This window comes from Lethenteron reissneri, chromosome 54 (genome assembly GCF_015708825.2).
Source record: "Lethenteron reissneri isolate LAM-NWPU_2019-01 chromosome 54, ASM1570882v1, whole genome shotgun sequence".
NCBI classification, from domain to species: domain Eukaryota; kingdom Metazoa; phylum Chordata; class Hyperoartia; order Petromyzontiformes; family Petromyzontidae; genus Lethenteron; species Lethenteron reissneri.
Genome location: NC_083832.1, coordinates 7539258 through 7554426, shown reverse-complemented (window position 1 = coordinate 7554426; position 15169 = coordinate 7539258). Strand labels below are relative to the sequence as shown.

The 15169-nt window shown below is 43.4% G+C and overlaps 1 protein-coding gene across 2 annotated transcripts in view; it reads right to left on the bottom strand.

Moving 5' to 3' along the window:
- Positions 1 to 15169, bottom strand: part of LOC133356600 (uncharacterized) — a 490957-nt gene that overhangs the window by 348603 nt on the left and 127185 nt on the right. The gene's annotated exons all lie outside the window — the stretch shown is intronic.

Below are 15169 nucleotides of genomic sequence, written 5' to 3'. Positions count from 1 at the left end.
TTTTTGAAACTATTAACATAGATTTGTTTTTCGTGTCAGAGTGCATTATCCGTTTTTTTCCCATTAAAAACGACAGTCCCATATAGGTGTTAACATTTTTTGGAGCACACTATTAATCAACCGTCGTCAAACCGCTCGCCCTACTCAATTGAGCAATGAGTGAACTAGTCATATTCGTCGGTGGCCCTGAGCTTGTCGTGGAAATTGCACATTCCCATGACGAGGACCAGTTTCAACTCATTCTATTATGCCCTCGAGAGAATATAGAATGAGTCAAGGGGAATTGAACCCACCATTATCCACGTGTACAGTATATGACACAAAAAATCGCCGGTCGTGTCAATCCGCTGCTTGATGACGGCCTCCCCCGCCGCACCATGTTGGCCACGGGGATTGTTTGACCGCACTTTTGCAGGATCGTACAAGGTGGCGAGCGGAGATTGGGGAGAATTTAATCCAGCAGCGGATGGAACATGGCCGAGGAAGAGCGGCTCAATACTTTGGAGACAATTGCACCATATCGTGACACGTTAAACAAACGAAATGGGGTGGGAGGGGAGAACAAAAACAGCCTCGGTTTTATTTGAATGGCACGATTTCTCTCTATGCACACATTTGCATGTGTCGTGCGGTCCCTATAACTGACGCGTGTGTTTTGCTAAACGTTTTAGTTTGTTATTGTGATGAACCAAAGTCATACATTGCTTAGCCTCTTTTTTTTTTTGCTGAGATACGATATTAATGGGGAGTGTTCCTGCCCCGTTTGTGGGAGTGAGAAAATGAAATAGCTGTGCCGGTTTTTCGACATTTTTCTTCGGCAGTGTCTTTCGATGCTGATATGTATCATACGGTGCCCCCCAAAAAATGGATTTCTGATTAAATTCGTATACAGTACGTTACATGGTTCACACTCGTGTTGATTTATGAGTGCGTGTATAAATAACTCCACGGAGTGTTTCTCCGAATGTGCATGTGATTGTGTGTACGTGTTATTGTGACTCTCTTAAGCGTACATGATTTCGCCTTGTGTTATGATGGGCACTATTGAAGTGTCGTGCGCTCCATCAAATGCAGGTTGCTAATGCTACATATCAGCCGGCATATTATAATAGTCTAGCAGTGCGTATGATCACGTGTATTTGTATAAGCCACACACCATACATACATACAAACATGCATACTTTGCAGGCATGCACTCATAGATATTGTTTGATTGCTCACTAGTCGCTAGTAATTTGCCTGAGTTGAGAAAACATAATCGCATACAATGTAATTATGTTTAACTTTAAGGGTTCAAATTGTACATCAAAGTTATGAGGGTATAGCAAAACTATTGGCATACTTGATTTCCTTGTCAAAAGTCAAAGTGATTACCTACTCAAATGAGCATTAAGGTTGTGCCAATTCCCTGTTAACATCCCTGAGCCAGTCATCCAGTCATGGACATTCCACCTTTCTATGACAGGGACTTTGAGCTTAGCTGCAATAGTCTATCCGTAATACGGTAACTGTTTACTTCCCCGCGAAGTGATTCTCATTTTATTGACCCTGGACGGATGATGGACTAACTAGCACATCAATTTTATTCAACAATGATTGACCATCAGGCACACACGATGCGAATCATGGCCTTACAAGTAGGGCCTTACGAAATGTGTACAATGCCTCCATAAGACAGAGCTCCTTAATAACAATTTACAGCTTCTTGGTTCTTTCCGTAAAGTCACGTAGAAGGGAAATAATAAAATAATACAAATAAAACATAATAAAATAATTCTCACGACGTTTCGGCCACAACGCAAGCAGCCGTCCTCAGTTGAAGACCAGGTCTGTCGGGGAGACAGCGTCTGAATGAAACACCACCACGCTTGGAGCGTCTATTTAAGCTTAAATAGAAGATGAATCCCTGCAGTCACGAAAGCTTTAAATCCAAACAATTTACAGCCAATTGTCAATCCACCGCTGGATGAAAGCTTCCACATGCCGTGTCAATCATAGGGGTTATTGGACCACGCTGGTCAGTGCAAATGGTCAGTACAAATTGGAGAAGGGTTTTCCAAGGAAGGGTTCAGCTAATTGGTCACCACCGATACATTATACGTGCCCATTAATTGGACAAGGTATGCACCAATGTTCCACCCCAATTTTGCAATCACATCGCGAGGTCCACAAACAAATGTATCCTGATACTTTTTAAGCAGAGCATCACGTGATGGTAGGGAATGTTGCTGGACGATGACTCTATGCCAGGGACCAGGAAGTCACTGGAGCCTTCTGTCTTTCCCTGCACCTTCAATTAGCACAGTTGGCTACGTACGGTGCGAAGGAAGTTCAACAAACATGCAACTCTACACTACTTTGTCTGCAGTCACTTCAAATAGCATTTTTTACTCAACACTCGAGGGATCTTCATCATGCACCGTACAATCTGCTTTTCTGCACGCTACATGCATTTAGCAATTTTAGATGTTAAAGTTGTGTTGGGCCACGTGCCGTGAAAACCCATTATATAGAATAATGTTTACGTTTGCGTTGATTTGAGAACTGGCTCAGACCATGACATTCACTTTGGAAGCCAAGCAGAGCTGAGCCTAATTAGAACTGGGGTGGAGGGGCCTTCTGCCAGCAGTGGCGTGAGCAAGCAATTGCAGGGCTTCACCCTTTGCCCGGTTTTCACCTTGCTGCAGTTGCTTGCCACATTTGTGTCCAACATTGACCAAACATCCCCATGGCATGGCCCTCCTGAAAAGGGGTCTTGGAGACCTGTGAGGCGTTCCTGGGTAATACATTTGCATTGTTGCGCTATTATGAGAAGCTGCTCCTTTGTGCTTAGAAAAAACAACGGTTTTCTCTCTGGCGTTTGTGTTTATGAATTTTAGAGCTCGTAGCTTTTTTGGCTGGGTCAATTAAGTTAATAACCCCAATTTTATATGCATTTCTCTTGTTTCCGTAAAAGGACTGAGACCATAACATTCACCCCTCTGGAAAATCTGCTTTGAACGTTAGGTGGCTGCCAGGATTTTAACCCAGGATCTCAGTGGCATGGCCTAAATGATCTGACAAGGCCATTATAAGCCTCCTGAGCCACCTAACCACCGAAGTGGACTTACTATTGTATAAAGAGTAAACCTGGCCAGGCAAATTTATTTAATGCGGAAAAGTTCCCCCTGCTAGCAGACTATTGCAGCTAAGCTCAAGGACCCATACCCCCCTGTGTCTATCCGCATTTCGGTAAAGCCTGCATTTTTAGGATCTCATAAACCCGGAGTATATGTAATGTGGCCTATATTAAACAACAGACCCATCTGGGTTTTGTACGACTAAGGGGAATATTGCTGGTGGCTTCAGGGATTTGTGGACGGATTCAAGCAAGGCATTTGTATGGAGCAGTGTAAAATGTAACAGCCTTCAAATGTACTGTACATTTTCCCAGATATTGGCTGCATTGTGAACAAAGCCGGGAATGATTATGGCTTGTGTGCAGCACATGTGTGCAGCACATGTGCGCACGCAAGCAGTAATAACGCGAGATACGGTCAAAAGCTTTTAAAGGAAAGTGATATTTAAAATCTGTTGAGATGCCAATATTTATGGGTAGCGAATTTATGGTATGACCACCAATATATTTCCTATATTTACGGTTGGACAAAGGAGGATGATGGATATTGTGTTGGTTGAGTTATTAAGACCGGATCTGAAGTAAAATAACGAGTTGCATGGAATTTAGGAGTGAACGTTAAGTGAATTATTAATTACACGAATTTTACACCCCTTGTCAACCCCTCTGCTGGATGAAGGCCCGATGTCGTGTCAGTCATGAGGGTCGTTTGACCACACTTAAGAATACGAATATTTATACTGTAGGAATCCGATGAGCTATAAAGCTTGTATCACAGACGTCCACTTTGGTTAATACAGCTTGGTGAATGGGGGTGGAGATAGGTAGCCACATGTCTTGTTGGTCATAAGTCTCGTTTGACCAAACCTCACCACGCTGGTCAATGCACATTGGTGAAGGGGGTGAAAGCGTTGAACAAATGCAGTCGTAGACACAACTGACTTTTACACTATTCCACTCCCGTCGCATTTTGACCGATCCGCGCCGTCTACGCATCTGTTTGTGGCCCTACATTGAACTCTCAGAAGCTGGCCCTCTCCTGGCTCCAAGCTGTCAGGGGTAACCACACGGCATAGTCCTTGCCTAAAGATTCCTAGGGCCCGTGCGTGACGAACGCACGTGCCTGTGGGCAAAGCTTTTGCCCTTCAGAGCTAACGACGGCGGTTGCACTGCCGACGGTTTCCGGAGGCGAAGTAAAGCCGACGGTTGCCGCAATACGGACGTGTGAAGCCGCGGCGTCAGCCCATCGCCGCTGGAGTAGACGAGGTCGTGAATCCGTGGTGGCCACTTCCTTGGGAGCTCTACGACAACAACAACAAGAAAAATATTTCAAGCGCAAAATCAAGGTTTTTGGGTTAGATCGCGTAAGTATAAATGTGTCGTAACCCTCCACCACCCGACACAGCCAATTAGTAAGGGATTTGTCGCGTTAACAAAACGCCAATGTGTTACTACTTCAGCCCACCGGTGTGTTGGAGAGTAAATCCACAACATTTACGATTTGAATATCATCAGGCTCGTTGCCAGAATTGTTCTGTCAAATCGCCCGATGATGCTGGTTGTAATTACCAACGAAACGTCGTAAATGTTGTGGATTTACTCTCCAACACACCGGTAGGCTGAAGTAGTAACTAATTGGCATTTTGTTTACGCGACAAATCCCTTACTAATTGGCTGTGTCGGGTGGCGGAGGGTTACGACACATTCATACTTACGCGATCCAATCCACCAAAAAAAAAACATTCATCGTGAATAATATCGGTCCGCGAAAGCCTGTGACGTGTTAAAGCATTTCAAGCGCGTCGACGATGAAAACTGTTCCGAGGAGGAGGGAGGTCCGTTGGATCGCTGTCTCATTCGTGGGATTCACGTGTTGTGTGCGTGTGTGCGTGTGTGTGCGTGTGTGTGTGCGTGCGTGCGTGTGTGCGTGCGTGTGCGTGCGTGTGTGTGTGCGTGCGTGTGTGCGTGTGTGTGTGCGTGCGTGTGTGCGTGTGTGTGCGTGTGTGTGTGCGTGCGTGCGATTGTGCGCGTGTATGCGTGTGTGTGTGCGTGTGTGTGCGTGTGTGTGCTTGTGTGTGCGTGTGTGTGTGCGTGTGTGTGCGTGCGTGTGTAGGTATGCGTGTGTGTGTGTGCGTGCGTGTGTGTGCGTGCGTGTGTGTGCGTGTGTGTGTGTGCGTGTACGCGCGGGGTGGGGGAGGCCTGTGCACACCGACCCCAGTTGAAGGTTCGGAGATTGAAATAAGGACACGTCACGTGTTTGCGCGTAGAGGAATTAGTTCGTGTATTTTATATTTGTTTTTGGCGCGGCGTTATTCTTTGGGGTTGGCTGTATACGTCTTGTGCCGAGTCGGGGGCTTTGTATCGTAGTTAATGATATTTTCATGACGAGGAGGGAACGGGGTGCTCTTTAATGAATTCTGTGCACTAAATAATATTTTCTGAGTTGAGAACGGGATCGATGTGATTATTGTTATTATACGATATGTGTCGTTACGTTGCTTGTTTTGTCCTGAAACTTTTCACTCTTTTTCTATAACATTTGATGACGGGTTTGGTGTTCAGTGTGATTTGTACGTACTCGCTGTATTGACGGTCAGCGTATTCCAAACATAACGGCTTCCCTGGAAGATATTTTTTTCTAGAATTTGTTTGCAAAGCTGAAAACAAATACCCTTGTGCAACCTCCCTCCGCCGCCTCCTTGAAAATTTTAAAATAAAATAAACTCCTTTCTAGGAATATTTTGGTATGTCGAGAAGACAGCCCACGGATTTCTCACTTTTACTCCAGAACGAGTGAAGACAGTGTTGTTTATCTGATATTTGACGTGCTGTTTTGAAACATTCTGAGGTCTTTTTTTCGAAAGTGCCCATAGATTTAAAAAAATAAGCCACGTGCATCGTAAATGCGATCAAACGCACACAAGAAATAAAGGTTTGGATGGAATTTCCCTGTTCATTTTATGGACTGTATTTTAAGGATGAGTCTGAGAGAATGAATCTTAACTCGAAATTAAACAAAAACACGCATCGAACGAACCGACGTTCATCTCCTTGGTTCTTTCGGTAAAGTCACGTAGAAGGGAAGTAATAAAATAATAAAAATAAAACATAATAAAATAATAAATAATCATATATTTTTTTTTACTTTATTATATTATTATTTTATTATGTTTTCTTTTTATTACTTTATTACTTCCCTTCTACGTGACTTTACCTAAAGAACCAAGAAGATGAATCCCTGCAGTCACGAAAGCTTTAAATCGAAATTTTGACACTCGCTTGCCAATCTGTTGTTAATACAGCACGAAGTTGCATTACACTGGTCAACAAAAAAAAAATTCTGGCCTGGACTTTTGCAGCTGTTTTAGACTAATTTCAGGGCGCTGATTCCAAATCTGATCTCAGATTTGCTCTATCACATCTCATTTTATGCTATCGGCATACCCCATTTTCATTGATTTTACCCGAAATTAACTCTGTCACTTATGATTGCAAGTTGTTGCGAGTCAGTGACTGCTTTAGTGTTAAAATATGGTGCTGTATTTTTAGGATAGTGTGTTTATAATATCATTTTATGTAGATATCCATATTTATTTAATATTTTTCTTCTGCAGTTTTGATTGAAAATGCAATATTGATATCTCAAAAACCTAATGTGATAGACAAAAACTGATGCCAGATTTGGAATCAGCACCCCAAAATAACCTTAAACCCGTTGGAATACCTTATGCCAGAAAAAGTGTGTTGACCAGTGTTATCAAGAAATTACAGGCTGAATAACAAACAAACTATACACTACGGTATTTTTTATTTTATTTCACCAGGTCAGGCCCCACTGAACTGTGTAGCTATTTATTTTTCAGAAGCGGCCTTGCCACAAATGATAGCTCAACGAAGCGGCTTATCACGTGGTCATGTACAGCAGCCTAATATTCTGAAGGCATATGGAGAGAAAAACCGGAGGCCCCGGATAAAAATTCACGCGACCACGGTGAGAGAGACATGCAAATTCCAAATATACAGGCGTCAGGGTCAAGATCGAAACCACGACCTCTTGTATACCAGGCGAGCTAGTTTCCATCTCGCCACCGCGGTGAAATAACATTGGCAAGAGCTCAATGCTCGTGGCCCAGAATCCACATGAAGAATGTATTCATATGCCAGTGGACGTGCGTTGAAGTTGAAACGTTTTACCGTCAAAGAAAATAATAGAAGCATTATTTTGTCTTGTTGTTTTTAATTGCACGGTTATCCTCTTACAAGCAGTGGCCATCTGTTGCAGTTTATGTTCACATTATAATTTTTTGGCTGCTTCACGCAGATGATGATCACAGCGCCCGCCATGATCAGCTTCTACAAAGAGTGGGTAAACGTAGCAGCCATACATAAAAAAAAACACTTGGAACTCTTTTTTTCTTACCGGTGAGGAGGAGTAGGCAAAATGCTCTCTCGAGGGACTCTCTCTAGAGCTGCCTGCCGTGGACACAACTCCACCAACAGTGGGCCTGTGCAAGCAATTGGAGGGCTGCACCATTGCCACCTTAATGCTTATTGAAGATAAGATTTACTGAGTTTTTTTTAGGGAGGGGGGGGGAATAGTTTTTCACGTTAATTTCATGACTGTGCGTCAATAACGTAAGGGGCCGTCCATAAATGACGTCACGCGATTTTGGACGATGTTTGACCCCCTCCCCCCCTCTTCGTCACACTGAGTCACAAAAAGTCAGACCCCCCCACCCCTCAAATATGACGTCACAAAGCTCCCCCCCCCCCCAAAAAAAAAACATTCCTCAAATCGCTTTAAACTATTGTCATTGTAGTGCGTATTTAATGTGGCGCTGCACTCCGATGTTGTAGGAGAAAACATTTATTACAAAGTCTATTTCATTAAGTAGAACGTGTTGTCTATATTTACGTAAAGTTGCGCATTTTTGATGTGACGTCACATTTTTCAACCCCCCCCCCCCACCTCGTCACACATCATCACAAATGTGTGACCCCCCCTAGGTGCGTGAAGTCATTAAAAGTCTGTGCTGAGTTTCAATTAAGCAGAGGGAGAAATCACTCTGCGTATTCGAATTAAACAACAGTTCGCACGAATTGACTGACATCCTTTTCTGCGATGAAATTGCTTATCTTTAACAGCCGCTATTGGCATCGTGTCCTATGATTTATACGATGCAAGGTTGTTGATTTTTTGTTGTTGTTGCAGATTATAACTGCAATTGGATAGAATCCACCCAGTGTAACCTCTTCAAATATGAAATGTATTCGCTGTGATCTAAATGCATTCATTAGAAATATCAGGTACATTTAAGCTTATATAAATTATATTGATTACCCCTCTCCCCCCTCCAAATAGGTGATCAAACAAAATGTGTGATTTAGAGAAACCTTTGCACGTACGGCCGTTTTGGCAATCCGCTGCTGAACGAGGGCCTCACCGTGCCGCGTGGTTCATGGTGGCTATGTCATCGCACTTCGCCTGGCTGGTTATTGCGGGTTTCGTGAAGGCGACGAGCTTAGTACACAATACAACGATGGGTTTTGCTGCACTGTTCTCTGCTGCACGCTACATCGCCCCCCGCCCCCCCACGGCCTATTACTCCCGTTGTGCATTGTTGTTCAAATATCTCGAGCACTGTCCCGGCTGCTGAGTTTTCGAGGTCCGTCGGACGTTGGATGTGTTCGGTTCGTCGAGTCACATGGACCGGGTTTAACTCTACGGGGTGGTGCGGCGGAACCGTGGTTCGCTCGCTGCACGAGGAACCCGCTCATCTAAGTTCGAATCCGGACCATGGCTGAAAGCAATTCTGAGAAATATCTAAGCTGGCTCTGGGCTTAACTCCCTCCCTTCCCTTCACCGATCGGCAATGGCAAACACGGGGAAGTATTGTCAAGCAACCGGCGTGGCGGACGCGGCTTGGGAAGCCTTTACCCACAGGTGTTATGGGAAACGGCTGACGTGATTACGATCGCTCTGCGCGGATATTCGACCGGTGGACAGGTCAGTGTTGAAACAAACGCACGGTTTTGGATTTCCCATTGTGTGGAAAGACGTAACGGGTGCATGATGCGTTTGTGATGAAAACGAGATGGATGAGTTTATTTACCAGCGTCATCATTAGCCATGGTCACGGGTCGGCAACCAAAATAACAAGAAGAAAAAAAATTTGTTGCAAATTCGGTTCAAAAAAAGAAAAAAAACTCAAGATTTCAACAGCCGCAACGATGCAGGTGGTGAATACGAGATGGTGGTTCTTGAATAAATAACGTCAGGAAGCAGCAGTCCTTCGAGAGCCGCATCCGGCTCTGGAACGTCATGGTCGATCCTCTGCTGGATGAAGGCTTCCCCAAGCCACCAGCGCCTCTCACAATCCTGCAATGTGAACAATCCGCGTAGCGCCTGCTGCACGCACAATCATCTCGTTGCTCCGTCTCATCCGTGGACATCCTCTCGGGCGCGTTCCATTCTTTGCGCTGCCACTCCGTCATTAGTCTTGACAAATGGGACATTTCATAGATAGATGAAAAAACTTCATTTGAAATATTTGCACTGTTCAAAATTACATTTTAACGCAGCACATACACAATCGCGCACCGATTCATGTCGTCGCAATGACTGCACGATGCGTCGCTCGTGCCGTGCTGTGTTTTCTTTCACTTCCGGTTGGAAAATACCAATATTGCATTTGATGCGCGGCAGCAAATGTGCCTGCAATGGAGTCTTCAAGCCGAACGCAGAACGCCACACGGTTATGCACAGATCTCGGCCTTCTTAATGTGATGGTAAAATGTAGGCAGAGATAAGAAGGAATAGGACTCATCATTATATTGGCAGTACACAGTGGCTTGCTGCTTGGGCTTGTTCCGCGTGGACCTCAATACGGCTGCACTGATACAATGGAATACATCAGGTAGCAGCACAATGAGAATTTAAGTGCATTGATTCCCATTAGGCTGATTTTATTCCAGGTAATTGAAAGCGTTGCCTTCTGCTCCGTGAAAAGGCAAAAAAAATGCATCTCCACGGAGTGCCGATGATGTAAGTGACGCTGGGGTGAGCACGAGAATGATGAAATAAAATATGAAAAAAATTGGCGGTGCTCCAAATTCTACATCATTAATACAAATCCACTTTAAATTCAAGGCGATTTCATTAATTTGTATTACAGTTTTGAATGCTTGTAATAATTTCAATGCCTATTTTCAAACTTTTATCCCTGCCAGCGCAGCAATTATCGCCGATGGATTATCGTGTACATAAAATAAAAAAGAAACCCGCCATAACGAGTAGTGAGACATTACGGTTTTCTCCTTTTGTTTCACTTCATTCACGATAGCAGAGTATTGGTCGTAATAAATACAACCTCAACTCGAAGAATCATAAACAATTATATTTTAATTCGTATTCAACGCATTACCAGATAAATAAATGTTCGCCATTTGCACAGATTATGCTTTAATCAAATACACTGGCTCATTTACAACTGTAACAACAAATTCACGCCAATATTAATTCTGGTGAGTGAACTAATATATTTATAATAAACGTTTTTGGGCTAGATCGCGTTAATTATAAATGTGTCGTAACCCAACACCACCCGACACGGCCAATCATCAAAAAAGTGTCACGTTGACAAAAAAAAAAATAGTTCACTACTTTAGCCCACCGGTGTGTTGAAGAGTGAAATCACAACATTTCCCAATAATTTTTTACGAAATGTTTTTTTGGTAAATGTTGTGGTTTCACTCTTCAACACATCGGTGGGCTAAAGTAGTGAACTATTTGTCTTTTGTCAACGTGACACTTTTTTGCTGATTGGCCGTGTCGGGTGGTGGAGGGTTACGACAGATTTATAAATAACGCGATCTAACTCAAAAACGTTTATTATGAATAATATTGGTCGCGAAAGCCTACGTGCTAAACTGAATGAATACATGTTGAACTTCAACATACAATCACTAGCAGCAGCAGGCGCCTGTATATATTATAAGTCGGCGCTTGTGTGGTGACATATGTGAGCAAACTGGCAATCACTTGCAGAGAAGACAGAAATGTTCACAGTTGCATAACATGGGACAAAGTCCCGAGGCTTGCACATAAAGGGCTACAATCTATTTTGACATCTCTATAGTCTGGGTTCGTGCAATGGTTAAGTGAATGTTGTTGATCAAGACTCAAGCGCGAGTTGAAAGATGTAAAAAAATTAACCCGTAAAAACAAAGTTTTTCACTATAAATCCTTTATTTGCGTGTTCAATGGGCCACAACCCAGCCCACATTGGTCTTTGAAACGGGCGGCGAGAGTCCTCTCGTCCTCTGGCTTGAGATGGCTGCCACCTATGGGTCAGATGATTGCCTGCCACCATTAAGCAATTGGTAATTAAATATTTTAAAAAAATTCCTAAAAAGTGTAAAAAATTTGGAAAAAAATTTCACGAAAATAAATTGTCACGCACAACGAGTCTGTGTGCAAAATGTCAGCTCGATTGGATCACGGGAGTGGGTTAAAAAACGACCGAAAGATTTGCACGGTCGTAAGCGCGTAAGCAAGTAAGCAAGTGAACTTAATATAAAGGATTTTAAAACAAAGAAGGAAGCGGGGTCAACGCGTCTTTTGGGACGGTGTAGTGCTTGCATGCACACCGCACGCGAAACCCAGAGGTCGCCGGTTCGATGCAATCTCCAGGCGCGGCAGTTCCTCGTAAATTTCTAAACCCTCCCCCCCCCGCCTCCCGCCTCCACCTCCTCTGCTTTCCACCTTGCAGTATGAATGAGTTCGTCACAGTCGGCCAATAGGCCTTGCGTGGTGGGGTAAAGTGTGGGCACTCCAAACTCTTCCAAGACATCTGGCCATGTATGTGTACGCATGTTGGACTTATTTCGCTCCGTACGTAGCCAACCATGCTATTCGGAGGTGCGGGGTGGGGGGGGGCAGTGTGGAAGAGTAGGCCGAATACCCATGAGCAGGGCTCTTGAGAGCTACCTCTCGTGGAGGCTCTTCCACCAGCAGAGGATTGAGCAAGAAATTCCAGGGCTGCACCTTTACCTTGCGACGCATCTCTCTGAGCAAGTGGAGCCTTCAAATCGTGACTTCCTTTCAAGTTTTCCGTACGCCGCCCTAAATAATCTCTCACAAAACCAGATGCTCGGGGATCAATTCTCATCCTCGCTAACTCCCTGGCAAAAGGTATTTCATAATCACCTTCTGCTGGGGCAAAAAATCTCTTCCATGAGATGAGAGTCTCCTTTCATCAAGCTGGCTCAGCGGTGAGAAAAAAAAAGGAAGGAAAGAGAAATACCACTGACTTCGCCGTGTTTCACCGGTGACTTCAGTTCTATCAGCTGGCAAAGAAGTCTCACGTTTGAAGAAAATAACAAAAACATTTCGATTTAAAGCTTTCGTGACTGCAGGCATTCATTTTCTTGGTTCTTTCGGTAAAGTCACGTAGAATGGAAATAATATATTATATTATAATATTATTCTATTATATATATTTTTTATATTTTTTATTTTATTATTTCCATTCTACGTGACTTTACCGAAAGAACCAAGAAGATAACGATAACATGTTTCGCAAAAGAAGGCTTTGCTGTCAGAGAGCAGACTCAAAGTTCTTGTACTGGAGACAACCACATTTCTCAAATCCGACCGCCTTTGTCCAGCCAGCAGTATAAACGGTCGCACCGCAGTCGAGCGGCATGTCGCGTACGGTGGGGCAACCTAAAAACGATTTTTATTTAACGACGTAAGGCCCACTGAGCTATGTAGCTCTTTTAAGAAGCGACCTGGCCATTCATGATAGTGCAATGCAAGTGGCTTATCATGTGGAAATTTACAGCAGTTTGAGTAAACTCCACGCGACCATGGGGAGAAACATGTAAGTTCCATATTCTTAGGTTTTTTCGGTAAAGTCACGTAGGTAAAAAAAAAGAATTAATAAAAGTAAAATAAAATTTAAAAAAAATAATATTTTACTTTAATTAATTTAAAATTTTTAACTACGTGACTTTACCGACAAAACCTAAGAATATGAATCCTTGCAGTCACGAAAGCTTCAAATCTAGAATGTAAGTTCCAAATACACAGGTGTCAGGGTTGGGGTCGAACGGATGACCTCCAGTATACCAGGCGAGGTGGTCAACATCTCGCTCGCCACCGAGTGTGAGCACTCTCGTCTTTTCTAAGTCGCCCGGCCAGCGTGCTGGAGAAGGGCACTAAATCTCTTCCATCAGGAAGGGGCTTTCAGAGCTCCCTCGATTAGAGGTCCTCCTGCAAACGGTGGCGAATTCTTCAATGGGGAAATCCTTGGGTGAAAAATCCTTATCTGCGGGCGTAACCAAGCGATTTTCAGAGTAGCACCTTTAGAAATAAAATAAAATAATAAATCACGACGTTTCGGAGGCAACACAAGTCTCCGTCATCAGGTGGGACCGTCACAGCAAAAATTTTACCGACGTGACTTTACCGAAAAAAACCTAAGAGTATGAATCCTTGCAGTCACGAAAGCTTCAAATCTAGAATTAGCACCTTTAGCTTTAGACTTGTGGTCGAGTCAAAAGCAGCACTGACCTGGCCTGTGTGATGTTTTTTTGCGATTCACCCCTGGGGTAGTGGTGGCTATGCATCACGTGGCCTGTACACTGTTTGTAAAACTACTTTTATGTATTACCAGGTGAGGCCCCACCGGTAAAGTCACATAGGTAAAAAAAATATAAATAAAATTAGTAAAGTCAAATAAAAATAAAATTAAAATCACGACGTTTCGGAGGCAACACAAGTCTCCGTCATCAGGTGGGACCGTCACAGCTAGATTTGCTGTATCAAGTGAGGCAGGGATTTGGACTTGGCTATCACAAATGATAGCCCGATGAAATGGATTGACATCACGTGGGAATTTATAGCAGCCAAATAAACGCATTAATATAAATGTGGAGGGAAAAACCGGAGCACCTGGAGAAAAACCCACGCAATGACGTCTGGGTTGGGATCGAATCCACGACCACCTGTATACCTGGCGAGGTAGCTAACATCTCGCCACCGTGACGCTTGTAAATCAGCACTGTTGGGGGCGTCGAGGTGCCAAAGCGTGGCTCGCCAGAAGAAGGTTGTCACAACAAATGCGAACTCCATCTGTTCCATCTCTATGGTGCCCGGTCACGTGCGTGGTTTATTCTCCACGTGCTCCGGGTCTCTCTCACATTCTAGATTTGAAGCTTTCGTGACTGCAAGGATTCATACTCTTAGTTCTTTCGGTAAAGTCACGTAGGTAAAAAATGAAATTAAAATTAATAAAAATAAAATAATAAAATCACGACGTTTCGGAGGCAACACAAGACCACAAGACTTGTGTTGCCTCCGAAACGTCGTGATTTTATTATTTTATTTATATTACTTTTAATTTCATTTTTTACCTACGTCTCTCTCACATGTATAAACACATTGCTTGGTTACAAAAAAAATCGTAATACAGAGAGGATCGCAGAGCTTGGGCAATTGTTGGCACCAGGTCACCGCCTGGCTGCCTCCCAGCTTGTCTGTGGTTCCTTAGCGATTGTGAAATCTGAATTTCGTGAATGACGCTACATAAGACTAAATATTAAGATTGTTCATTGTTATCTACTGTGACTGGGTTTTCAGTCTGGAGGAGAAGATCTGACTGCATGTACTTGAATGAAACTGTATTTCACTAAGTTGAGTAACTTTTACTCTTTTCCAACAGGGAACTATTCCCCTTTAACAGCCGCTACTGGTGCAGTGTGCAGTGATTTACGGCTGTTTTATAGTGTGTTTCCGATTATAACTCTAATTGGATTAAATCCATTATGTGTAGTTTATTTCAAATAAAAAAATATTCCCTGGCCCCAAAATGTATTCAGAAAAAACACGAGTGTAAAGAATGCATTTTTACAAACCGTTTTCACAAGTAAGATGCATATTTTGTTTGTGGAAGGACATGCACGTTTGTATCTCTCATTTTTTATGTTGCCAACTGATGATTCCAGGAAGTAATGGAACTTGTGCGAACATTAGAACGCCGTGACGGC